At 41.0% G+C, this 25,754-nt stretch overlaps 1 pseudogene across 1 annotated transcript in view; it reads left to right on the top strand.

Moving 5' to 3' along the window:
• Positions 1–22,829, top strand: part of LOC110532387 (protein O-mannosyl-transferase TMTC3-like) — a 62,955-nt pseudogene extending 40,126 nt beyond the window's left edge. Inside the window, exons 13-16 of the transcript XR_016495662.1 lie at positions 4,372–4,466; positions 15,170–15,310; positions 18,967–19,188; positions 21,815–22,829. The product of XR_016495662.1 is annotated as a protein O-mannosyl-transferase TMTC3-like (transcript). The remainder of the gene's footprint in view (positions 1–4,371; positions 4,467–15,169; positions 15,311–18,966; positions 19,189–21,814) is intronic.
• The last annotated feature ends 2,925 nt before the right edge of the window (positions 22,830–25,754 follow it).

Here is a 25,754-nt window from a genome sequence, read left to right as displayed (position 1 = left end):
GAGTAACCCACCTCACGCTGCATCTTGGTCTCATTTGAATGACTAATTTTTTCTACTTTTGCATATTTTTTTCTACTGAATGTTATTAGATTTTCAACCAAAACCTAATATTAGATAACTCAGGGAACCTGAGTGAACAAATAACACATCAATTGCATACTTATTTAATAAACAAAGTTATGCAACACCCAATGCCCCTTTGTGAAAAAAGTAATTGCCACCCTACACTCAGATGGTTGTGTCACCCTTAGCAGCAATGACTCCAACCAAACACTTACTGTAGGTGTTAAGTCTCTCACGTCACCGTGGAGAAATTTTGGCCCACTCTTCCATGCAGAACTGCTTTAACTCCCAACGTTTGTGGGTTTTCAAGCATGAATCAAATCAAATTGTATTAGTCACATGTGCCGAATACAACAGGTAGACCTTACAGTGAAATACTTACTTACAAGCCCCTAGTCAACAATGCAGTTAAAAATATGAGTAAGAATAAGAAATAAAAGTAACAAGTAATTAAAGAGCAGCAGTAAATTAACAATAGTGAGACTATACACAGTGGGGTACCGGTTAATCTAGGTAATATGTACAGTGCCTTGCGAAAGTATTCGGCCCCCTTGAACTTTGCGACCTTTTGCCACATTTCAGGCTTCAAACATAAAGATATAAAACTGTATTTTTTTGTGAAGAATCAACAACAAGTGGGACACAATCATGAAGTGGAACGACATTTATTGGATATTTCAAACTTTTTTAACAAATCAAAAACTGAAAAATTGGGCGTGCAAAATTATTCAGCCCCTTTACTTTTAGTGCAGCAAACTCTCTCCAGAAGTTCAGTGAGGATCTCTGAATGATCCAATGTTGACCTAAATGACTAATGATGATAAATACAATCCACCTGTGTGTAATCAAGTCTCTGTATAAATGCACCTGCACTGTGATAGTCTCAGAGGTCCGTTAAAAGCGCAGAGAGCATCATGAAGAACAAGGAACACACCAGGCAGGTCCGAGATACTGTTGTGAAGAAGTTTAAAGCCGGATTCGGATACAAAAAGATTTTCCAAGCTTTAAACATCCTAAGGAGCACTGTGCAAGCGATAATATTGAAATGGAAGGAGTATCAGACCACTGCAAATCTACCAAGACCTGGCCGTCCCTCTAAACTTTCAGCTCATACAAGGAGAAGACTGATCAGAGATGCAGCCAAGAGGCCCATGATCACTCTGGATGAACTGCAGAGATCTACAGCTGAGGTGGGAGACTCTGTCCATAGGACAACAATCAGTCGTATATTGCACAAATCTGGCCTTTATGGAAGAGTGGCAAGAAGAAAGCCATTTCTTAAAGATATCCATAAAAAGTGTTGTTTAAAGTTTGCCACAAGCCACCTGGGAGACACACCAAACATGTGGAAGAAGGTGCTCTGGTCAGATGAAACCAAAATTGAACTTTTTGGCAACAATGCAAAACGTTATGTTTGGCGTAAAAGCAACACAGCTGAACACACCATCCCCACTGTCAAACATAGTGGTGGCAGCATCATGGTTTGGGCCTGCTTTTCTTCAGCAGGGACAGGGAAGATGGTTAAAATTGATGGGAAGATGGATGGAGCCAAATACAGGACCATTCTGGAAGAAAACCTGATGGAGTCTGCAAAAGACCTGAGACTGGGACAGAGATTTGTCTTCCAACAAGACAATGATCCAAAACATAAAGCAAAATCTACAATGGAATGGTTCAAAAATAAACATATCCAGGTGTTAGAATGGCCAAGTCAAAGTCCAGACCTGAATCCAATCGAGAATCTGTGGAAAGAACTGAAAACTGCTGTTCACAAATGCTCTCCATCCAACCTCACTGAGCTCGAGCTGTTTTGCAAGGAGGAATGGGGAAAAAATTTCAGTCTCTCGATGTGCAAAACTGATAGAGACATACCCCAAGCGACTTACAGCTGTAATCGCAGCAAAAGGTGGCGCTACAAAGTATTAACTTAAGGGGGCTGAATAATTTTGCACGCCCAATTTTTCAGTTTTTGATTTGTTAAAAAAGTTTGAAATATCCAATAAATGTTGTTCCACTTCATGATTGTGTCCCACTTGTTGTTGATTCTTCACAAAAAAATACAGTTTTATATCTTTATGTTTGAAGCCTGAAATGTGGCAAAAGGTCGCAAAGTTCAAGGGGGCCGAATACTTTCGCAAGGCACTGTCCATGCAGGTTGAGTTAAAAATAAGTTGCAAACAAAACACGCATAAATCCACAATTGGTTAGCCTTGTTCTCCGGTGCCATCTTGACAGAAAATAGAGAAAGTCCGTAAGGGGGCAAATACTTTTTCACGGCACTATGTCTTCACACCCCAGAGTAATACTTGACCTTAAGCAGCCATTACAGCTGTGAATCATTTTAAATATGTTTCTACCAACTTTGCACAACTCTTAGGTCAACTTACAGTGAATTCAGAAATCATTCATACCCCTTGATTTATTCCACATTTTGTTGTTACAGCCTGAATTATAACTTGATTAAATATGTTTTCCTCACCCATCTACACACAATACCCCATAATGACATAGTGAAAACATGTTTTTAGAAATGTTTGCACATTTATTGAAAATATCTAATTTGCTTAAGTATTCACAGCCTTGCTATGTTAGAATCACCTTTGGCAGCGATTACAGCTGTGAGTCTAAAGGCTTTGCACACCTGGATTGTACAATATTTGCACATTCTTTTAAAAAGTATTCATGCTCTGTCAAGTTGGTTGTTGATCATTGGTAGATAGCCATTTTCAAGTTTCGCCATAGAGTTTTAACTTAAGTTGGCTTAAATCTAACTAGGCCACTCAGGAACATTCAATGTCGACCTGGTAAGCAACTCTATTGTATATTTGGCCTTGTGTTTTAGGTTATTTTCCTGCTGAAAGGTGAATTTGTCTCCCAGTGTCTGTTGGAAAGCAGACAACCAGATTTTCCTCTAGGATTTTGTCTGTGCTTAGCTCTATTCCGTTTATTTTTATCCCCAAAAAAACTCCTTAGTCCTTGCCGATGACAAGCATACCCATAACATGATGCAGCCACCACCGTGCTTGAAAATATGAGTAGTACTCAATAATGTGTTGTGTTGGATTTGCCACAAACATAGCACTTTGTATTCAGGACATATAGTTAATTTGTTTGCCACATTTTTGCAGTTTTACTCTAGTGCTTTGTTGCAAACAGGATGGATGTTTTGGAATATTTTTTTTATTCTGTACAAGCTTGCTTCTTTTCACTCTGTCAATTACGTTAGTATCGTGGAGTATAACTACAATATTGTTGATCCATCCTCTGTTTTCTCATATTACAGTCATTAAACTCTGTAACTGTTTTACAGTCACCATTGGCTTCATGGTGAAATCGCTGAGTGGTTTCCTTCCTCTCCGGCAACTGAGTTAGGAAAGATGCCTGTGTCTTTGTAGTGATTGGGTGTATTGATACAGTACACCATCCAAAGTGTAATTAATAACTTCACCATGCTCAAAGGGATATCTAATGTCTGCTTTTGAATTTATGGATACATCCACCTATAGGTGCCCTTTGACTCATTGGAAAACCTCCCTGGTCTTTGTGGTTGAATATGTTTTTGAAATTCACTGCTTGACTGAGGGACCTGTGTGGGGTACAGAGTTTAAATGTATTTGGCTAAGGTGTATGTAAACTTCCGACTTCGTGTGTGTGTGTGTGTGTGTATGTATGTATGTATGTATGAGTCAAATATCGAAATAATGTTGTGATACTTAACTGTAAAGATTTGTTTCTCCATCACTACACCATTGTAGAGCTGTGCTGTGTATTGCGTGGTCATATTGAAATGTTGCGTCCCAAAAGTAGTGCCCTATATTGGAAATAGGGTGGCAATTGGCACACATACAATGTTCCTCTAAACTCCCTCAGATTAGCTCAGTTCAAATCAAATCAAATCAAATCAAATCAAATTTTATTTGTCACATACACATGGTTAGCAGATGTTAATGCGAGTGTAGCGAAATGCTTGTGCTTCTAGTTCCGACAATGCAGTAATAACAAGTAATCTAACTAACAATTCCAAAACTACTGTCTTGTACACAGTGTAAGGGGATAAAGAATATGTACATAAGGATATATGAATGAGTGATGGTACAGAGCAGCATAGGCAAGATACAGTAGATGGTATCGGGTACAGTATGTACAAATGATATACTGTGATATTCAGATATACTGTTCAGCCAAACCACCACCTGACCTGACTGCATGGGCATGTACAGTACTACTAATCCCTAAACCCCATTCAGTCTTGATATCCCTGCCAAGTTGTCATACCCATGTGCATTCTCATGTGGCATGTCCCTGCAGATGACATCGGAGCCCATATGAATGTGGGGAGGACCTACAAAAACCTGAACAAGTCCAAGGAAGCCTACCTGGTTGCCAAATCCCTCATGCCACAGGTACTGTATGTCACAATGCCAACAACGCCTCAGCCCCCAGGTGTATTTAAGAGGGGAATCATCAGTTGTTTGTTTTTCATAATGTTCACCTTCATCATCCTTTGAGGGACATGACAACGAGAGGAAATCGGTAGCTGGGAGGTAACAGCAGCGAGTGGGAAGAATAGTGTCTCATTGTTGATTGTGCCAGGCTTTTAGACAAAATCCCTCTGTGTTAAGTTGTTTTCTATTTGTTGTCAGCTGCATTCACACTTAAAAAAAATGTTTATTTATCTAGGCAGTCAAGTTTGAACAAGGTATTTTTTACAATGATGTCCTGGCACCTGGTTTAATCTCTACACATGACAGATCATTGATCAACAGGACAACCATAAAGGAGCACCTTTTTGAAATCAACTAAAATAAAAAAAAATGGTCACATGCTTCGAAGGTGTGAACTAACAGTGAATTGGTTACTCACGGGACTTTCCCAACAATGCAGAGAGAAAGTAAATGGAGAAATAATAGAAAAGTAAAACACGTAATAAGATACACAATATACAAGGGATACCAATACCGAGTCGATGTGCAGGGGTACGAGGTAATTAGGTAGATATGAACATATAACTATGAATAAAGTGACAGATAATAAACAGTAGCAGCAGCATATGTGATGAGTCAAAAAAGTTAGTGCAAAAAGGGTCAATGCCGATAGTCCGGGTAGCTATTTGGTTAACTACAGTATTTAACTATTTGGCGGTCTTATGGCTTGGGGGTAGAAGCTGTTCAGGATCCTGTTGGTTCCAGACTTGGTGCATCGGCACCACTTGCCGTGTGGTAGCAGAGAGAACAGTCTATGACTTGGGGCACTGAAGTATTTGACAATCTTTAGGTCCTTCCTCTGACACCGCCTGGTATAAAGGTCCTGGATGGTAGGGAGCTTGGCCCCCGTGATGTAGTATGTCGTCCGCATGACCATCGCAATGGTGCAGCTGTTGAACTTTTTGAGGATCTGAGGGCCCATATCAAATCATTTCTGCCTCCTGAGGGGGAAGAGGCATTGCCCTGCCCTCTTCATGACTGTGTTGGTGTGTTTGGACCATGATAGATCCTTAGTGATGTGGACACCAAGGAACTTGAAACTCTCGACCTTCTCCGCTACAGCCCTTCGATGTAAATGTGGGCCTGCTTCCTGTAGTCCATGATCAGCTCCTTTGTCTTACTGACATTGAGGGACAAGTTGTTGTCCTGGCACCACACTGCCAGGTCTCTGACCTCCTCCCTATAGGCTGTCTCATCGTTGTTGGTGATTAGGCCTACCACCATTGTGTCGTCGGGAAACGTATTGATGGTGTTGGAGTCGTGAACAGGGAGTACAGGAGGGGACTAATCACGCACCCCTGAGGGGCCCCCGTGTTGAGGGTCAGCGCGGCGGATGTGTTGTTGCCTACCCTCACCACCTGGGGGCGTCGCATCAGGAAGTCCATGATCCAGTTGCAGAGGGAGGTGTTCAGTCCCAGGGTCTTTAGCTTAGTGATGAGCTTGGAGGGCACTATGGTGTTGAATGCTGAGCTGTGGTCAATGAACAATATTCTCACATCGATGTTAGTTTTGTCCAAGTGGGAAAGGGCAGTGTGGATTGCAATAGAGACTGCGTCATCTGTGGATCTGTTGGAGCGGAGTCTGGTATGATGGTGTTGATGTAAGTGAGCCATGACTAGCCGTTCAAAGTATTTCATGGTTACAGATGTGAGTACTACATGGCATAGTAGGATTCCTACTTAGTCCTGTCTTGACGTTTTGCCTGTTTGATGGTTTGTCGGAGGGCATATAGCGATTTCTCATCAGCGTCCGGGTTAGTGTCCAGCTCCATGAAAGCAGCAGCTCTAGCCTTGAGCTCAGTGCGCATGTTGCTTGTAATCCATGGCTTCTAGTTAGGATATGTACGTACAGTCACTGTGGGGGCGTTGTCATTGTCTGCACTTATTAACCTCTAGCGTCGAGCAATCCCGTATCCGGGAGCGTAATCATAGCCCCAAGCTCATTACCATAACGCAACGTTTCCTATTCATGAAAATCACAAATGAAATTAAATACATATATTGAAACACAAGCTTAGCCTTTTGTTAACAACACTGTCATCTCAGATTTTCAAAATATGCTTTAACCAAAGCTACACAAGCATTTGTGTAAGAGTATTGATAGCCTAGCATAGCATTAAGCCTAGCATTCAGCAGGCAACATTTTCACAAAAACAAGAAAAGCATTAAAATAAAATGATTTACCTTTGAAGAACTTCGGATATTTTTAATGACGAGACTCTCAGTTAGATAGCAAATGTTCATTTTTTCCAAAAAGATTATTTGTGTAAGAGAAATAGCTCCGTTTTGTTCATCACGTTTGGCTAAGAAAAAAAAATGAAAATGCAGTCAACACAACGCCAAACTTTTTTCCAAATTAGCTCCATAATATCGACAGAAACATGGCAAACGTTGTTTAGAATCAATCCTCAAGGTGTTTTTCACAATTCTATTCGATGAAAAATCATTCATGGCAGTCGGTTTCTCATCAAAGGCAAACGGAAAAATACTGTAGCTGGAGATTACGCAATAATTGCGACAGAGGACACCAAGCGACCACCTGGTAGATGTAGTCTCTTATGGTCAATCTTCCAATGATATGCCTACAAATACGTCACAATGCTGCAGACACCTTGGGGAAAACGTGGAAAACGTAAACTGACTCCTAGCTCCTCCACAGCCATATAAGGAGTCATTGGCATGCAGGGCTTTCAAAAAATGGGGCACTTCCTGGTTGGATTTTTATCTGGGTTTCGCCTGTAACGTCAGTTCTGTGGCACTCACAGACAATATCTTTGCAGTTTTGGAAACGTCAGACTGTTTTCTTTCCAAAGCTGTCAATTATATGCATAGTCGAGCATCATTTCGTAACAAAATATCTTGTTTAAAACGGGAACGTTTTTCATCCAAAAATTAAAAGAGCGCCCCCTATATCGAAGTTAATGAAGCCAGTGACTGATGTGGTGAACTCCTCAATGCCATCTGATGAATCCCAGAACATATCCCAGTCTGTGCTAGCGAAACATTAATGTAGATTAGCATCTGCTTGAACAGAACATTTCAGTATTGAACGCGTCACAGGTACTTCCTGTTAGATTTATTTTCTTCTTGTAAGTAGGAATCAGGAGGATAGTGTTATGGTCAGATTTTCCAAATGAAGAGGGAGGGAGGGAGAGCTTTGTATACGTCTCTGTGTGTGGAGTAAAGGTGGTGTATAGTTTTTTTCGCCTCTCGTTGCACAGGTGACATGCTGGTTGAAATGAGGTAAGAGATTTCTTCTGCCTCTGGGTGAGTCTTTTCTTTTTTGCTTATGGCCTTACACAGCTTGTTAAATGCGGTCTTAGTGCCAGCATAGGTTTGTAGTGGTAAATATAGATAAACTATTTTGGTAAATAGTGTGGTCTTACAGCCCTCAAACTCAACTCTGGACCTCAAAGCCAGATACACTACATTTTGTTCATTGTTCACCTCTAATCGGGGACTGATTTAGACCTGTGTCACGAGGTTTGTGGAATTAATTATCAGGTAGAACAGAAAACATACAGGCTCCGGACCTCGTAGGGTAAGAGTTGAGTACCTCTGATCTACAGTTTATCATCAGGCGAGCAGAACCTTGACACTTCCTTAATATTAGAGATTGCGCACCAGCTGTTGTTAACAAGGACACACACCACCCTCTTGGTTAATTGCTCAGCACTATTCTCCAGTGAATGTGCATTCCCAATAGAACAGAGGGTAGAGGCGGATTATTTACTCTCCGCTGTAGTTTTATCAGGGTACCTGCACATCGGCCTCGATCGCCATCTTTCAATTCTGAGTGCCAGGGATTAGTGCCTGGTGAGCAGTATGTCCTGTGCGGCTGACTCATTGAAGTAGAAATCTTCATCCAAATTAAGGTTAGTCTGATGTCCAGAAGCTCTTTTCGGTCATAGGAAACGATGGTGGAAACGTTATGTACAAAAAAAGTTAAGATTAGCGCCAAACCCCCCCCCCCCCCCCCCCCCCACAAAATAGCAGAATGGGCCAGGAGTCCGTAAAATGGATGTTATACATTCCAGCGCCATTCTTTGACATGAATTTAAATGTTTAATAGTCATCAAATCATGCTTAGCTGTCTATTGCTAATCAGTGCAACTCATTCACCTCTAGTCTGTTATGATGAAGAGATTGATGATGGAGGTCAATAAAGGCCATGCCTCTTATCTGACTTCCTACCCAAACCAAAATGTCGGTTATTTTTCACTTCTTGTGGGCTCGATGCGCAGTTTCTCTACAGATAAATCAGATCATGCCCAAACTGTGCAATGTAAGTAGGGAGTTGTAGATTCCAACAGGCCAATATTCTACAAAATTAAGTGCAGCTTCCAATTACCATAATCAACGAAAGGGGCACTTCTTCACGCTTGACAGATCATTGATCATCATTTAAATGTTAAAGGTCTCCTGAAGACTTGTCTTTGTAAAAACCTTTGGCATTAATTGATCATTTAATTAATAGTCAGTTTAATAGTCTGAGCTAATGCTCAGCTGTCTAATGCTTAGAAATGCAGCTCCGTCGCCTCAGCTCTGATGAGGTTACGTTTTTAGAGGTCAACGGGAGGCCGGCCTAATTTCCTACCCCAATCCCTCCAAGTTGGTTTCTCTCAGGAATCAAGGAAATGGCAGTGCCTCAGCCTGGCCTAGTGGTTGCGCTGCAGACTCTAGATTACATCTCTGCTGTCGGTCTCTCTCTGTAACTGCTCAGTTCTCACTATTCTATTGTTCATAAAATACAAACCGAGTTCTGTGATCCGATCTCCTAAAACCTAATGAAATAGCATCTGAAATCCCTACAAACATGACTGGCATGTGAAAGCCCTTTGGTCATTATTGTAGGTAAGCGTTGATGTGGTGTTTCTTTGTCATTTATGAGTGACAGTTCCCTCAATTTATCCACCCCAAACTTCCAGAAGAAAAACAACTTCTGGACTATGGCCTATTTGATAATAATAATTTGAAGGGCCTGACTGTACTTCCCATGCGAGGGGTCAGCTTCGAAACAAATGACGATTTTGTGAATAAGCAGCGGGGCTGATTTCTTCAATTTTATCCTCACGAAACGGAACAGGCGAGGCCTTGTCTGAGCTTTAAAGAGATTTTTCAGCTGAAACATGCAAGCGGCTATGGCCATCATGTATCGACGACCGATGCTGAAGGGACTGAACAGGATTTCCGCGTGGGGCCCAATGATAATTGCTTTTGATACACTACACTTATTTTGATCATGCCTCTTATTCATTTGGTTTTCCCCAAACGAGTTAACTCTCTATATCCAGATCCGCTTCTGTCCAGGAATCCAACGACTGACAACCCCATGGCATGAAACGGACAGCATGGTGCTTTAGTGGGTGTTTTATACGGTTCTGTGAGCCTGTCGATGGAGGAAGTCCCTGCCTCAGTCTCATGTTCTCATAATGTATTTGAAAGAATGTGTCACGACCGTCTGAAGAAGAAGTGGACCAAAGCGCAGCGTTGTGAGCGTACGTTACTTTATTTATATAAATGACGCCAACAAAACAAGAAACAAAGACACGACTGTGAAGCTTACAAGGGCTATAGTGCCACTAACAAATAACCTCCCTCAATAACAAAAGGGAAAAAGGCTGCCTAAGTATGAATCCCAATCAGAGACAACGATAGACAGCTGTCCCTGATTGAGAACCATACCTGGCCAAAACATAGAAACACAAAACATAGAAATCAGAACATAGAATGCCCACCCAAATCACACCCTGACCAAACCAAATAGAGACATAAAAAGGCTCTCTAAGGTCAGGGTGTGACAAACTGCGTAAACTCTGATTCGATTAATCGGTTTAGAAAACATAAAAGAAACAGATCTTCTCTCCCTCTGGCTGTATGTGTGGCTAGTATAGAAATGTATGACTGTGGGATATATATACAAATTTGATCTTTTTCTTCCAAGAAAATCCAACTGTGAAAAAATTCCACTCATGTTGGCCATGACAGAAGCATATTGCCCACATCAGAGGCTGTCGGTGGCTTTGAATTTATATTGATATGCTAGTTTTCCAGCTCAGTCATTATTAGGCCTCTAAGAAAGTGACTTGTTGTCTCTTCTGTTGATTGCTTTGTAATTTTAAGGCCATGTCTGAAACGTCGGTACAGATGTAGGATCTTAATTTGAGCCAGTTTGCTACAGCAGGAAAATAATTCTGCAGCAACAGGAATTGTGAATTATAATTAATGGACATTTTTCGTTAGGGCAAATCAAGTCTGACATTTTAAAGTGGAAATTACAAACTTAATAAACCTTTTTAAGCCTTGAATACACTACAAGTTTGCATTTCCTGCAATGCTCTCTCTCAAATTAAGATCCAAAATCTCATGAAAAGTGATGTTAGTGTAACAGTTAAGAGCTCACTCCACAGCTAGCTTGGAAAGTCAAGGATGGAGCCATCAAATTGTTACCATTTGTTACCAATTGTTACCATTTGGGTGAGCCATTTGGGTGGCTCAACATCAAGGGAGGGAGGTCACGTGCGTTGCGAAGCAAAGGATCACTGGTTCGAACCCAGGATCAGGCAGTCGGGACAGTGGAGGAAGCTAAGCTGTTAGCAGCACACTGACCCGGGTAACAGTCGTGCCATGACCCGGATGCACAGTTATGCTCAGCTTGACGGCTTGGATCTCTGTTGGGGGCTATAACAGAGTTAAGAACGTACCAGAAGCTCACTACATTCTCTACGTCATGGGTAGCCCGGGGACGCCCTTTTGTGATGGCAAGTTAATCAAGGACCCCACAACTCGAGTGAGATAGAAATAGCATGCAATGAGTTTAACAATGACTGGCCGTGCATGGGCCCTGGGAAGGAACATCTTTTGTTGTCAAATTGACTGGGGGCTATTTCTATATGTTTGACGCTTGCCCCAGTCAATTCGATAACAAGAGATGCCTTTTGACAATATAAGAAGGCTGCACCATTTAAGTGCATTTATGTGTGTGCCCAATATTTTTGGGGTGGGATAACATATTGTGAATCGTCATTACACTATTACTGCAGATATAGTAAGGACATTGTCTGAAGTTACAATGCAAAAATATGACATATACCTCCTTTAGAAACCTCTGTGATAGGGGGCAGCATTTTCACTTTTGGATAAATAGCGTGCCCAATTTCAGCTTCCTGCTACTCATGCCAAGAATATAAGATATGCATATAATTAGTAGATTTGGATAGAACACACTCTGAAGTTTCTAATACTGTTTGAATCATGTCTGTGAGTATAACAGAACTTATGTAGCAGGCAAAACCCAGAGGACTAACCATTCAGGACACTTTGTTTTTTAGGTCACTGTCTATTCAATGAGATTTCATTGGGGAACTGGATTTTAAAAGCAATTGTTTGCAGTTCCTACCGCTTCCACTGGATGTCACCAGTCTTTGTAAAATGGTTGAGGTTATTCCTTTGTGAAATGAAGAAGTACAGCCATCTTGAAACAGTGTAACACTGAGAGTTGGGCAAGAGTAGAAAAGTAGCGTCAGTTTGTTGTTGTCCTGTATTGAAAACAGATAGACCCGTCTTCAATTTGATCAATTATTAACACTTAAAAATACCTAAAGTTGTATTACAAAAGTAGTTTGAAATGTTTTGGCAAAGTTTACAGGTAACTTTTGAGATATTTTGTAGTGACGTTGCGCAAATTGACAGCTGTTTTTTTCTGGATCAAACTCGCCAAATAAATTGACATTTTGGATATATATGGACGGAATTAATCGAACAAAAGGACCATTTGTGATGTTTATGGGACATATTGGGGTGCCAACAAAAGAAGCTTGTCAAAGGTAAGGCATGATTTATATTTTATTTCTGCGTTTTGGGTAGCGCCTGCAGGGTTGAAATATTAGTTCTCTCTTTGTTTACTGTTGTGCTATCATTAGATAATAGCTTCTTATGCTTTTGCCGAAAAGCCTTTTTGAAATCATGTTGGCTGGATTCACAACGAGTGTAGCTTTAATTTGGTATATTACATGTGTGATTTAATGAAAGTTTGAATTTTATAGTATTTTATTTGAATCTGGTGCTCTGCATTTTCCCTGGCAATTGGCCAAGTGGAGAGCAATTGGCCTATCCCAGAGAGGTAAATGGATACTTTGGGATTTTGGCAATGAGGTCCTTTATCCATTTCCCCAGAGTCAGATGAACATGGCAATACCATTTGTATGTCCGTGTCCAGTATGAAGGAAGATAAATGGGCTCATTGCCAAAATTCTGAATTATCACTTTAATGAATGAATTACATATATTTGTTCATTTATTACATTGTATTATTTAACACCCTTTAAATGTATTCCATGGATCCCTCAGCCAAAATGTGTTTAATCTGTTAGTAATGTTCATTAAAAAAATGTAATGTAAAAAAATATATTTTTAGACCCAACTTTGAGAACTCCTGCTCTACGTTCTCTTTTATTTATTTTATTTAACCAGGAAGTGCTCATTGAGATTAAAATCTCTTTTTCAAGAGCGCCCTGGCCAAGATAGGCAGCACCAAGTCATTACAAGAAAAATTGACAGACAGACATGAAAAACTACAAGTAATCTAGTAAAAACCATTGAATTCACAAGAGTATAAAACAGCAAATTAAAAACATTGACAGGTCAGGGAATCAGCCTCAAAATCCTTCATCAGTGATTTAAAAACACCAATCGGGACAAGTTCTTCCAGTTTAAAAGTATTTTGTAAGGTGTTCCAAGGCGATGGCGCAGAGTACATAAAAGCCCTTTTACCAAATTCAGTTCGGACATTTGGAACAGTTAGCAGGATAAAGTCCAGCGAACGAAGAGAGTACCCACCACATTTCTGAACAATAAAAATGCAAAAATAAAAAAGGTAGTAAACCCAAAATGGCTTTGTAAATAAAAGTATACCAGTGACTGAGCCTACGAGTGACTAGAGAAGGCCAGCCAACCCTGATATACAAAGTTCAGTGGTGCGTAAGGGTTAAAATAAATCTCAAAGTACCATGGTAAAGAGTGTCAATTAATCTCAAATACTGAGTGGAAGCATTCATATATAAAATATCCCCATAGTCTAGGGATATATAGCCTCCTTCTGGCTTCAAAAGAAAAACAGGCCTTATTCCTAAAATAAAATCCCAATTTCAGCTTCAATATTTTTTGTAAATTGTTGAATATGCAATTTAAAAGAGAGGCTGTCATCAGTTAAAATTCCAATATATTTATAGGAGGTTACAACCTCAATCTCCTTGCCCTGATAAGTGAAAGGTTCAGAGGTCTATTTCTTGCATTAGAAAACACCATTAGTTTTGTTTTGTCAGTATTGAGGATAAGGTTCAATTGACACAAGGTATGTTGAACAGTATAAAAAGCAGTTTGCATGTTCTGGAAAGCTTTTGTAAGAGACAAGTCACAACAGTAAATAACAGTATCATCAGCATAAAAATTAAGTTGTGCATTTTGGACATGCTTGTCTAAATCATTTATATAAATAGTGAGTAAGAGAGGACCAAGTACAGAGCCTTGGGGCACACCATTCAATACAGACAATTTAAACAGACAAAAGCCCATCAAATTGAGTGCACTGTTCTATCAGACAGATAGTTAGCAAACCATGCAACTGCATGCTCCGAAAGACCTACACTCGACAATCTCTGCCTTAGTATAGCATGAACAACTGTATCAAAAGCCTTAGAGAGATCAATAAAAAGTGAGACACAGTGCTGTTTTTTGTCAATGGCTTCAGTGATATCATTTAAAACCTTCATAGCTGCTGTAATTGTGCTATGCTTCTTCCTGAAGCCCGATTGGTACATTGATAAAATAGAGTTAGTAAATAAAAACTATTTTAGCTGTTCACTTACAAGGGTTTCAAGTATTTTCACCAGGGGTGACAGCTTTGAGAATGGCCTATAATTATTTAAAAGAGTTGGAGGACAAATGCTGATTTCCAGATCTTTGGAATTTCATTACATTCCAGGGTTAGATTGAACAGAGATTCAAGTGGTTCAGCTATGAAATCAGCTGCCAGATTGAAAAAGCAGGGATCCAAAAGATCAGGACCTACAGGCTTTCTCTGATCTAAGGATTTCAGGACTTTATGTACCACCTGCACTGAGAATGGCAAAAAGCTAAATTTTTGACCAGCTCTCAACGGTTCATCCACGCAGGGTTGTACAGAGACAGAGGACACTGAATCAAACAGCCTACCAGATGATACAAAGTGCACATTGAAACAATTCAGTTTTGTCATATATAGCAACAGAGTCCTTCAAAACACATGACGTTAATTCATTAACATTACTGTTACCAGACATAGACTTAATAGTCTTCCAAAACGTTCTAAGGTCATTCAGGTTATCAGTGGTAACAGACATAAAATATTCAGACTTGGCCTTCCTGAGAAGAAAAGAACACTTGTTTCGTAATAGTTCACCTGGCAAACTAGTGTCCAGTACCCCTAACCTGTCAGAACGAAGTTAATAACAAACCAAAACAACTGCAAGCATATAATATAGTGTGATCTAATCTCTTTCATGTGGAACAAGCATCAGGGATCAGTTACTGATCAATCGTCAACAAATTAGAGATAAGGACTAGTTTATTATGTTACCCTTCAAGATCATTCCAGGGAAGAAGTACGCCGCCCGTGTGGCGCCCAACCACCTGAACGTTGTACATTAACCTGGCAATCCTGATCCATACCAACTCTAGACAGGCCATCAGCATGAGGCCTGACTTCAAGCAAGCCTACATCAGCAGGCAAGGCCTCTTTACTAACATCCTACATCAGTTGGCAAGGTGGTTAGTTTACACCATATCAGAATAATGTTGAACAAGGCTGTTGACTATCTTTTAACCTCCTTCATCAGAAGTCTATTTACTACCTCCACCAGGGTGATGTACAATCTACATCATAACTGTTTAATTACAACCTTGAGCATACTGATATTTGAATGGTTACCATATACGTCAGTAGGCACTCCATCAGAAGTTGAATTAATTAATTTACAACATACGTAAGCAGTCAATTACATTAATTCAGCTCAGCGAAGGGTCCATTGACTGCTGACGTAGGTTGTAAATGACTAATTAGACTTAAACGAATCAAATACATAAGCAGTCATTCTAGATTCTATGTTGGACTTGGCGGTCATGACATTTTGTCAGACAGTTATTGTTATGCAATTGACTCCCGGTCTCATGGTAATTGACCGTTAATGAACATAAACATGGTAAGCATCTCCAGGCCTCCACACTTACAAGCCGCTGATGCGTGCCGTTGGAACATCTGCATTTATAAAAGTATAATAAGCCATTTAATATACACCATCACAATAAATCAATTTTAGACATGGCCGAACAAACATGATACGACGAAAATGTATTTCAGAAAAACCGAATAGGAGTCATGCCATAGACTTAAGAATACTTCATTTATCAGACAAGATATGCTTATGAGTCCCATGCCGTGATTTTATTGTAAAAAAAAGTATATTATTGAACTTAGCTGAATAAAATGGAAAGGATATTTTTCCCATTCCGGAGCTAGTGCGAATATGAAGTGGCTATGTTGAGTGTAAAAGTGATCATTTGAAAAAGGTCCTATACGCTAGATTTAGAGTTATTTGGCAAATTTTGTTGTGAATGATACAAACCTTAGAATGTCTTCGAAATCAAAACATATATGAGCTGCATGATGCGACTGAAGGCTATTGACTATATGAAAAGTAGCAACAAAAAAAGCTTGCGCACTGTGACTTGCCTCAGGCGACACACTGTCACACCCTGGTCAAAGTATTTTGTGTTTATCTTTATTTATTTGGTCAGGCCAGGGTGTGGCATGGGTTTTTGTATGTGGTGTGTATGTACGGGGATTGTAGCTAGTGGGGTGTTCTAGCTAAGTCTATGGCTGTCTGAAGTGGTTCTCAATCAGAGGCAGGTGTTTATCGTTGTCTCTGATTGGGAACCATATTTAGGCAGCCATATTCTTTGAGTTTGGTGTGGGTGATTGTCCTTAGTGTCCTGATGTCATTGTTCTGTGTTAGGTTACACAAGTATAGGCTGTTTCGGTTTTCGTTAAGTTTATTGTTTTGATAGTGTTTGTGTTTAGTGTGTTACTTCATTAAACATGGATTGCAATAGACACGCCGCATTTTGGTCCGACTCTCCTTCTCATCAAGAAAACCGTTACACACACACTGTTCTCTAATCAAGAGATCATATTTTCAACCATCAGACTTCCCAATTTAGTCTTTACTAATATGTCCAAAAAAATAAATGAAAATGTTCCATTATCAAACGGGTAGGAAAAGGAGCAGGGGAATCATCCCTATGCACTCAAAAATCGGCTACTCCGATTTTAGAGTGGAACAGTTGAGAAATAACTATAGTAGCAGCTGGGATCCTCCACTTTTTAGTGGAAACCATCAAAACTCTGCTTTCACCTGGGATTGCATATAGAAATGTCTGGGTTTATAAGAATACTTCCACTTCACGCATCAACCACTGTTAGGGGAGTATGCAGCCACTCGCTGTGCGACAGGTGATTTTCCGCCCAAACTCTGTATGCTATGGGCTCTTCAACCCTGTTCCTGCAGCTACCCCGTGCTTAATTTGGGAAACCAAGTGAAATATTTTCGGGAACATGGATAGTATCATGTTTTCACGACACAGCTGATTTAAACTGTTGACAGCCCCAATCTCTGCACGCTTGAGAAAGGAATGAAGGAGAGAGAGGAGATGGAAACCCACAGTGGTGAGATATTATGTAGCTAAATGTAATGTCAGCTTATTAATTATGAAAATATTTTAAAAATGCCCTAATACTAGGCTATTCAAAATCAAATTCACTATAATTGTAGGCGAACTCTGTAAACTGCCCTGTATTGCCTAAGCCTATATGTTCTCTCCCAGACTCGTGGATAGAAAGTAACAATACATAACAGTCCACACTCAAAGGCGATTACTTAAATCTTTTTTTTTAATGCCATGCGTAATAGCCTGCCGTGCGGTAGGCTATTAGGCTATGTATTGTATAATGGCACAATCATTATTTGAATTCAGGTTTTGGGGGCGGGGGGCTTGGGCTCATATATAGGCCTATGTGTATACATAAGCTCTAATATGCATAGGGTTGTTCTACATGCAACGGCTTAAATGCTTTGAATAAATCATCACCTTAGGAAATTCTGTCCAATTTGTTGTTTAGCTTTCAAACAACATCCACAATGACCAAGTTTTCCACTCAGTTTCAACCTGTTGTTGAACTTCTTTCTTCATATTGATCATCACATTGAAGTCAAACATTTTTGACTAACGCTGAGTTTTAAAGGCATAATACTGTTTTGATAAGTGTTTGATGTGAGCTTTGATCGCATTTGCATTGATGTCAGAGTGGTTAGAGGTACAATAGAGCATTGAGTGTCAGGCCATTAGCGACCTGACGTCGTTAGCCAGTTAGGTACTACCAACACATGTCCAGAGAGCATACAAGGAGATTACTTTGACTCATGACTGCCGGTGTGGCGGTAATATATATGGTCACCGCAACAGCTCTAATTCTACACCAACATAAGGTATTTTGTTTACATCATTCATCAAAGTCATTAAATCGGCTCTGTAACACAGTTGGCTGGTCAGACTACTATATCACAGTGACAGTGTGTTCATCAAAAGCCAGTCTAAGACACGGTCTAAGACACTGCTTCTCATTGCTAGAGGCATCGCTACAGACACCCTGGTTTGAATCCAGGCTGTATGACAACTGGCCGTGATTGGGAGTCCCTTAGGGCGGGGCACAATTGGCCCAGCATCGTCCGGGTTTGGCCGGTGTAGGACGTCATTGTAAATAAGAATTTATTCTTGACTGACTTGCCTAGTTGAATAAAATAAAAATTATTCACTGTACAGTCTGCTCTACATCATAGTGACCATGTGTTCATCAAAGCATGTATGTAAAGGAGAAGGCCCAGTGGGGTCAAAAACATGATTCCCCTGTGTTTTATATACATTTCCACACTGAGGTTGTAATACTACTGTGAAATTATGAAAATTATGATGATTCCATTTTAGTGTAAGAAATTAGTTAGACCAATAAGAAAGAGAGTTCTAAACCTAGCCAATAACAGCTAGTTTTCAACTTCCCCCCTCCCCACTCAGACCACTCCCAGACAGTCCTAGCTAAAGTCTTGCATGAGAAATTGCTCTTTTCTAAGAGTTTCTTTTTGGAAACAATCACAATTGTTACCCAGAAATGATTTGATATTGAGATCAAAACGGCTACATTGGACCTTTAACAAACAACAATAGAGAATTGATGTTGATAAGATGAGAGTTATGATAATTATTTCATAGCCAGTTGTGAAGGTGAGCTTTAGATTTGGCTTGATTTCACTTTTCTTTCTGTACAAACCCAGAGGGGAGCTGCTGCTGAAGATGAACAAGCCATCCGAGGCCCGGGACGCCTACCTGCGGGCCCTGGAGCGGGACAGATCCAACGCTGACCTCTGGTACAACCTGGCCATCGTCAACATCGAGATGAAGGAGCCCTGCCCTGAAGAACTTCAACTACGCCCTGGAGCTCAACCCACACCACAAACTGTCCCTCTTCAACTCTGCCCTGCTCATGCAGGAATCCGGTATGTGACTGAGGCTGAGAAACTCAGGGTTGTATTCATTAGGGCACATCGTAGCAAAACGTTTTGCAATGGAAACGAAAATAAGCATACAGGAATGACACTTCCTGTATCGGCCCGTTTGCTTCCGTTTCGCTCCTACTGAATACAACCCAGGCTCAGCCAAAGCACGTAGCAGTCGTTTTGTTTAGTTAACCTTTATTTAAATCAGGAAGTTCCATTTGAAATGTAGATTATCAATCAACAATGAATCACTCATCTTGTCATTAATAAACATTACCAGATAAAAGATAAGGGGCTCTATTTTGGGCTGGCGTCAAGCCAATTGTCAAACGCACACGCTCGGTTGCCATTTCGCCCTGTTAAAGCCGTCTCTCTTCTATTTTCAAACCCTAGTCTCAGGATTGGTAGTTTACCTTCCTTATATGAGCTCGTTTGCGCTGAGGTGGGAGGGGTATTATTTTGGTTGTGCATTAAAAAAAAAACTCCATGTAGGCTATATGCCCGTCATAGAATGAGAGATGAGATAATCCCGTGACACTCCTATTTAGAAACATTTAAATTCTGTTCCTTTTTTGTTTGATAAAAAAACCCAAAGCCCTTAATAGGCTACCCTTGGTTCCACAACAATGTATCTGGTGTCTTTCTTATCCTGGCCATGCATTAGCCAAGTAGCCTATGCATAAAAGGTTTCCAAATGGTCTACTCGTGAGGCTTTTGCCGACATGCTTTTGCATTATTCACAATTCACATAGGCCTACCTGCAGTGCATACTCCATTAGGCTTGTATCCATCCTCATTTCCAAAGACACGGTCCTCCAAACGTAGGCTATTCCGTCTATAACGCCATATCAACAGTAGGCCTACAGTATATCTTGCTTATTGAGAACATGACTCACACATACAATCCAGTTTACAGGAGCCTTGTATTTTTTATTTATTTGAGGTGCAGTGCAATGTGTAAAGGCCTATACTCGTTGAAGCCAATTACAACAATGTTGACTCCAAACATATTGAGCAATAACTGTTTAAAAACATTTTTTTTTTACTGTTGCTATTATATAAACTTGTAGTATTATTCCACAATGGACTAGGAGGAGATTATTTCGTGCCCCTAGCCGAATTGGAGTTGATGACAACGCAAAGACATTCAATAACCTACAGAACTTGAGACAAACGCATGCAGTATTAAGCTATGGAACGCCTTGTTGGACCAGTGAGTGTCCAAGCCCTCGTCACACCTACAACTTATTTATTCATTTAAACCCAAGCCTTTCATGCCACCGGCAGCTATTTTGCTCATAATAATGGCTGTGAAAATATCAAAAATATTTCTGACACCCCCGGACCTATAGCGTTAGATTTACCATTGCATTAGAGTACTAGGGCTCTATTTTAACAAACCTAATATCTTTAATTATTCTACTAAAGAGGCTTGGTTTCTTTGGAACTGTAGCTCTGTTGACTAGATTGTTTACCCAGACAGCCATGTGAGTTCAAGGCCAAGTTCACAGTCCTGGTGCTGCCTTGGTGCCTCCTCCCCCCCCTCCCCCTCCTCCTCTTCCTGGTGCTGACTTTTCCTCCACCCCCTTCCCCTCCTTCTGGGCCGCTCTCTTTACCCACGCTCATTTTCAGCGTAACTTATCCTCTTTGTAAGAGGCCGGGGCAGTGCTCCCTCTAACCCTGAAGGTGAATTTAAACAAAAGTCCCAGCACGCGACACATCAACATTTTCCTCACATTTGCAGACTAACAAGTTATACCAGTGTGATTAATGGTCCCCCATGGTGCGAGCAAATGTACCATGATAGTAGGTTGGGTCGACAAGAATTTCAGATTTGGGAAATTGGACAAAAGAAGTATTATTACAATTATTATAAATGCACCTTAACCCTACCCACTAGGTGTGTGTGTGTGTGGCGTGGTGTGTGTGTGTGTCTCGGCACTCCCCTGGCTCTGCCCAGATCACTCACGGTTCGCTGCAGCTGTAAAATGACAGATTAATTTCGGCTTTAGGTGTTATTGTTAATAACAGTGTTCTAATAATGCTGTCACTCACCACCAATGTTTTTGTTCTGACTCCCTGTATTCTCTGTGCTCTTTCTCTCTTTTGGTATTACTCTCATTCTGTTCAAGGTGGCCCAACTGTTGATTCAATTGTAGGTGTGAGTTTGACTTGGTGCCAGCAAGAGTCCCTTGGCACTCTACGGGGTTGTTGCGGCTGCACGTACACCCAGCATAGTTTACAGGCACAGGGCACATACAATAAGTTAAATGTTAAAAAATGAAAACTCTTGGCACACTCTTTAGTTGCAAGCACTGACAGATGTAATACAATGTTATGGTGAAACGTTGGGCAGTATAAATTGTGTGGACATTTTTATTGAATGCCATTCCTATCTTATCATACAGTTTTTGCTGTACAATCTGCACCTGTGACTTGCTGAGTGTGCGTGCCCCACCTTTACCCACAAACCAATATAGTGATGTTGCCATCCGAACACGTTTAACAAATCACACCTACCTCCAACTAAATAAACAATGACTGTTGTTGTTATTGTGCCCTAACCATTATGTGTGTGTGCGTGCGTGCATGTGGGTGTGCATTTTTCTCTGTGTATGTTTTCCAGGTGAGCCCAGGTTCCGTCCGGAGGCCAACCGTCGTTGCCTGACCTACATCCAGGAGGAGCCAGACGATGCCAACGGCTACTTCAACCTGGGGATGCTTGCCATGGACGCCGACGAGAATGCTACAGCCGAGCACTGGATGAGGGAGGCCACCCGTCGCGTCCTCTTCAACCCGGCCCTGCTCCACTCGCAGTCTCGACAGGAGGTGGATGCCCTGCCTGTATTAGACGAGCTGCTGCACCACCACCCAGAGCATGTTAACGGTTTGATTCTCATGGGGGATAGACATCCTGATGAACCACAAGAAGGACATCCAGGGTGCCAAGATCTGCTTCCAGAGAATCCTCCGTATGGACACCCACCAACGTGCAAGGGGGAACACACAACCCTGCGTGTGGTCTACTTTGAGGAGCGAGACCTGCCGAGAGCGGAGTGCTGCCTGGAGGAAACGCTGGGCCTGGTGCCCCAACGAGGAGTACGTGCGCCGCCACCTGGGCATCGCGCACAGCAAGGCGGCGGCCCCATGTCTGCAGCGGGGCAGCCGCTGAGCCCAGCGTCAGCAGAGGGCGCGGCTACGCTAGCCAAGGCGGAGGAAAAGAAGCTGGGTAAGGAGGAGGAAGGGAGTGGAGCCACCGACAGCGATAGGGTTGGGGAGGGTGCCGGGAATAAGAAGAATGCACGGAAATCCTCCTCGGCAAAAAGCTTTCGAGGTGGTGGCGACAGCCAATCAGAGCATCTGGATGGCAGCCAGGCTGACAAATAGCTGAGGACTAAGAGCGAATCCACAAAAGAGATTAAAGATATAGAGAAGAAACGTGGCAACCGCCTTGAAGAGACTGGAGGAGATTGACTTCATATTATGCGGTGATTAACCTTGTTGTTATTTACCACAGCGCAGGACACATTTTTGTAGAGCTACTAACAGCTCCTGAATCACAGGTGTGATGCATCCCAGATTGCACCCTATAATAACATATACAAAACATTAAGAACATGTTCTTTCCATGACAGACTGGCCAGGTGAATCCAGTTGAAAGGTATGCTCCCTTATTGATGTCACTTATTAAATCCATTTCAGTCTAAATGAACGGGAGGAGAGAGGTGCCAATAAGTTTTAAGCCTTGAGACAATTGAGGGTGAATGGGCAAGACAAAATATTTAAGTGCCTTTGAACGGGGTATGGTAGTAGGGCACCTAAGGACAACTTACTAATATTGAGATCCACCCCTCCTTTTGTCTTAATACACACGGGAAACTGTTGAGCATGAAAAACCCAGCAGCGTTGCAGTTCTTGACACAAACTGGTGCGCCTGGCGCCTGTGCCAATATTAGTAAGTTGTCCTTAAATCGGGCGGCAGGTAGCCTAGTGGTTAGAGTGTTGGACTTGTAACCGAAAGGTTGCACGATCGAATCCCCGAACTGACAAGGTACAAATTTGTCGTTCTGCCCCTGAACAAGGCAGTTAATCCGCTGTTCCTAGGCCGTCATTGAAAGTAAGAATTTGTTCTTAACTGACTTGCCTATTTAAGTAAAATAAAAATAATAATGTTTGGTACATTATTTGTGGCATTTCGGACACTGCCACAAACTCGGTTGGTTTTAAGAAACAAAACCCCTCCCCACTTCATCATGCATGGTTTAACTCATTTTTGATTGTTTTATCATGTTTAGGGGCTACCCTACCTGCTGTGTTCCATAATTTTAACACCATTGCGAGTATTAAAGGTGAAAATGTGGTTTGTTTGTTCTCTGAACAGCACGATAAAGGAATAGCACAACGCGATTTGTCATAGTCTATTTTAATCTCCACTACAGATGCATATCCCTGTGTGTTGCTTCTGAATGTCATTTTATCATATCCTAATTTATGCTGGTTTGTTTGGTATGTTTACTAGATAAGTTGTTGATCACTGGATTTCTTTATGTGTGACTCACTCTGTGCGTAGCCAGGTATTATTGTGTTTAAAAAAGGAATGATTGTATCACGAACAATGAAAGGAAATGACGTAATGGACACTACTGCAGGCATACAGGATCTCTGTACGTTGTATGCATCTCCAAATAACCCATTACTACAGCTGCTGCGCCAGCATACTACACCACATTTCACCCCATTGACTATTTTCACTTATTGATCTCACCCTTTACTTCCTGTTTGCCACGTCGTCAGTGTTACTCTCCTCATAGCACAGCACTTATCTCATAGTGCTTCCATGGAGCGGTTTGTCTCATATTCAGTTCATGTCTGTCCAACCCCCCCCCCCACGCACATGCAACCTGACCCACCACCAGACAGATATATTGTTTTCTGCTGTTAGTCTTCACTCTTCATCTGATTGCAACAATACCAGGCAGTTTTGGCATGAGGATTGTGACACATGCTCCTCCTCACCCCTCTCCCTCCCATGTTCTCCCTCAGGCTGTGCCATGTGTTTTTTATCATTTACACAAGATGCTTCCTCTCTCTTTGAGGGAGGATTTCACAGCACAGTTATTGTGCATAACAGTTCCTCTTTATTTTTATTTATCCCACTGCAGCTCAGCACGTTGACCTTGTTCTCTTTTTCTTTCCATCTCTCTGTCTGTCTTCCTTCTCTCTCTCTCTTTATGTAATTAACATGCTGTTTGTTGCCATCTTGATTTTAATTTTTCAACTTGTCATTCTAATGTTGAGTTTGAGTTACCTGGAATGGAAGTGTTTTTGTTTGATGATGCGTGACGAAAGAGATAATGTGACTTGTCAGAAACCTATGATTAGCTAAGTGAAACAAAAACTTGCCTGCCACTGTTTTGCCTCTCTTTAACCCCTTATTTTACCCCTCAGTGTTCCATGATTGTTTTGTATCCTGGTGATTAGTTGCAGACCTCTACTGTGCAGTGTCAATCTGTTCCTTTTTCCTCTTCGCACTCACTGAAAGTTGGTGTGTCCATCTGTTCGCACTCACTGTCAGTCACGATTACCCTAATGGAAATCTGCTGATATCTTCAATTAAGAAACATTGTCAGTGTGATATGATGGTTGGCCTGAGGCCTCATATGAAACATGACTCTCCTAGCAGTCTCAAAATGATCATGCATTTACTTATCATTAAGCTCCTAAAACACTAGATATTATGTATGTGCAGATGCTTATATACGTCCAGTATTTATTTGTTTATTTATTGCATGCACTGTGAGCTCTCAGTACTGTTATTGTTTGCCACTTAAAATATATGATACGTTGTTTAGCATGGCTATCTTTTATCATGCAAGACGAGTGCTCCGAAAGTGTTACAATTATAATCAATCAAGAATATTTAAATGCCTTGAAAGAACTGTCTCACCTGCAATGGTATCAGATTTGTAGAGAGCACATCAATCAGCCACTAAAATAACCACCTGATATTTCAATTCTATTCAAGCACCATATCTATCACTTTTGTCATGGGCAAATATGTTTCACCTGCAATGTAATTGATAAGTTATTTTTATTTTAATCGCTTTTTTTATGATGACCAAAAAAATAAAACTTAAAATACTTAAAACTTAAAACTTAAAAAAATAAAACTCTGCTTTTTTTCACAATTCCTATCTTAGTAAAAATTCCCTGTCTTATGTCCGTTACAATCAACACTTTATTTTAAGAATGTGAAATGTCAGAATAATAGTAGTGAGAATTATTTATTTCAGCTTTTATTGCTTTCATCACATTCCCAGTGGGTCAGAAGTTTACATACACTCAATTAGTATTTGGTAGCCTTTAAATTGTTTAACTTTGGTCAAACGTTTCGGGTAGCCTTCCACAAGCTTCCCACAATAAGTTGGGTGAATTTTGGCCCATTCCTCCTGACAGAGCTGGTGTAACTCAAGTTTGTAGGCCACCTTGCTCGCACACTCTTTTTCAGCTCTGCCTACAAATATTCTATGGGATTGAAGTCGGGGCTTTGTGATGGCCACTCCAAA

This window comes from Oncorhynchus mykiss, chromosome 1, assembly GCF_057628025.1.
Source record: "Oncorhynchus mykiss isolate SJ-2025 chromosome 1, ASM5762802v1, whole genome shotgun sequence".
NCBI classification, from domain to species: Eukaryota; Metazoa; Chordata; class Actinopteri; order Salmoniformes; family Salmonidae; genus Oncorhynchus; species Oncorhynchus mykiss.
Note: the sequence above shows the minus strand (reverse complement) of the source record. Positions and strands in the feature narration are given on the sequence as shown.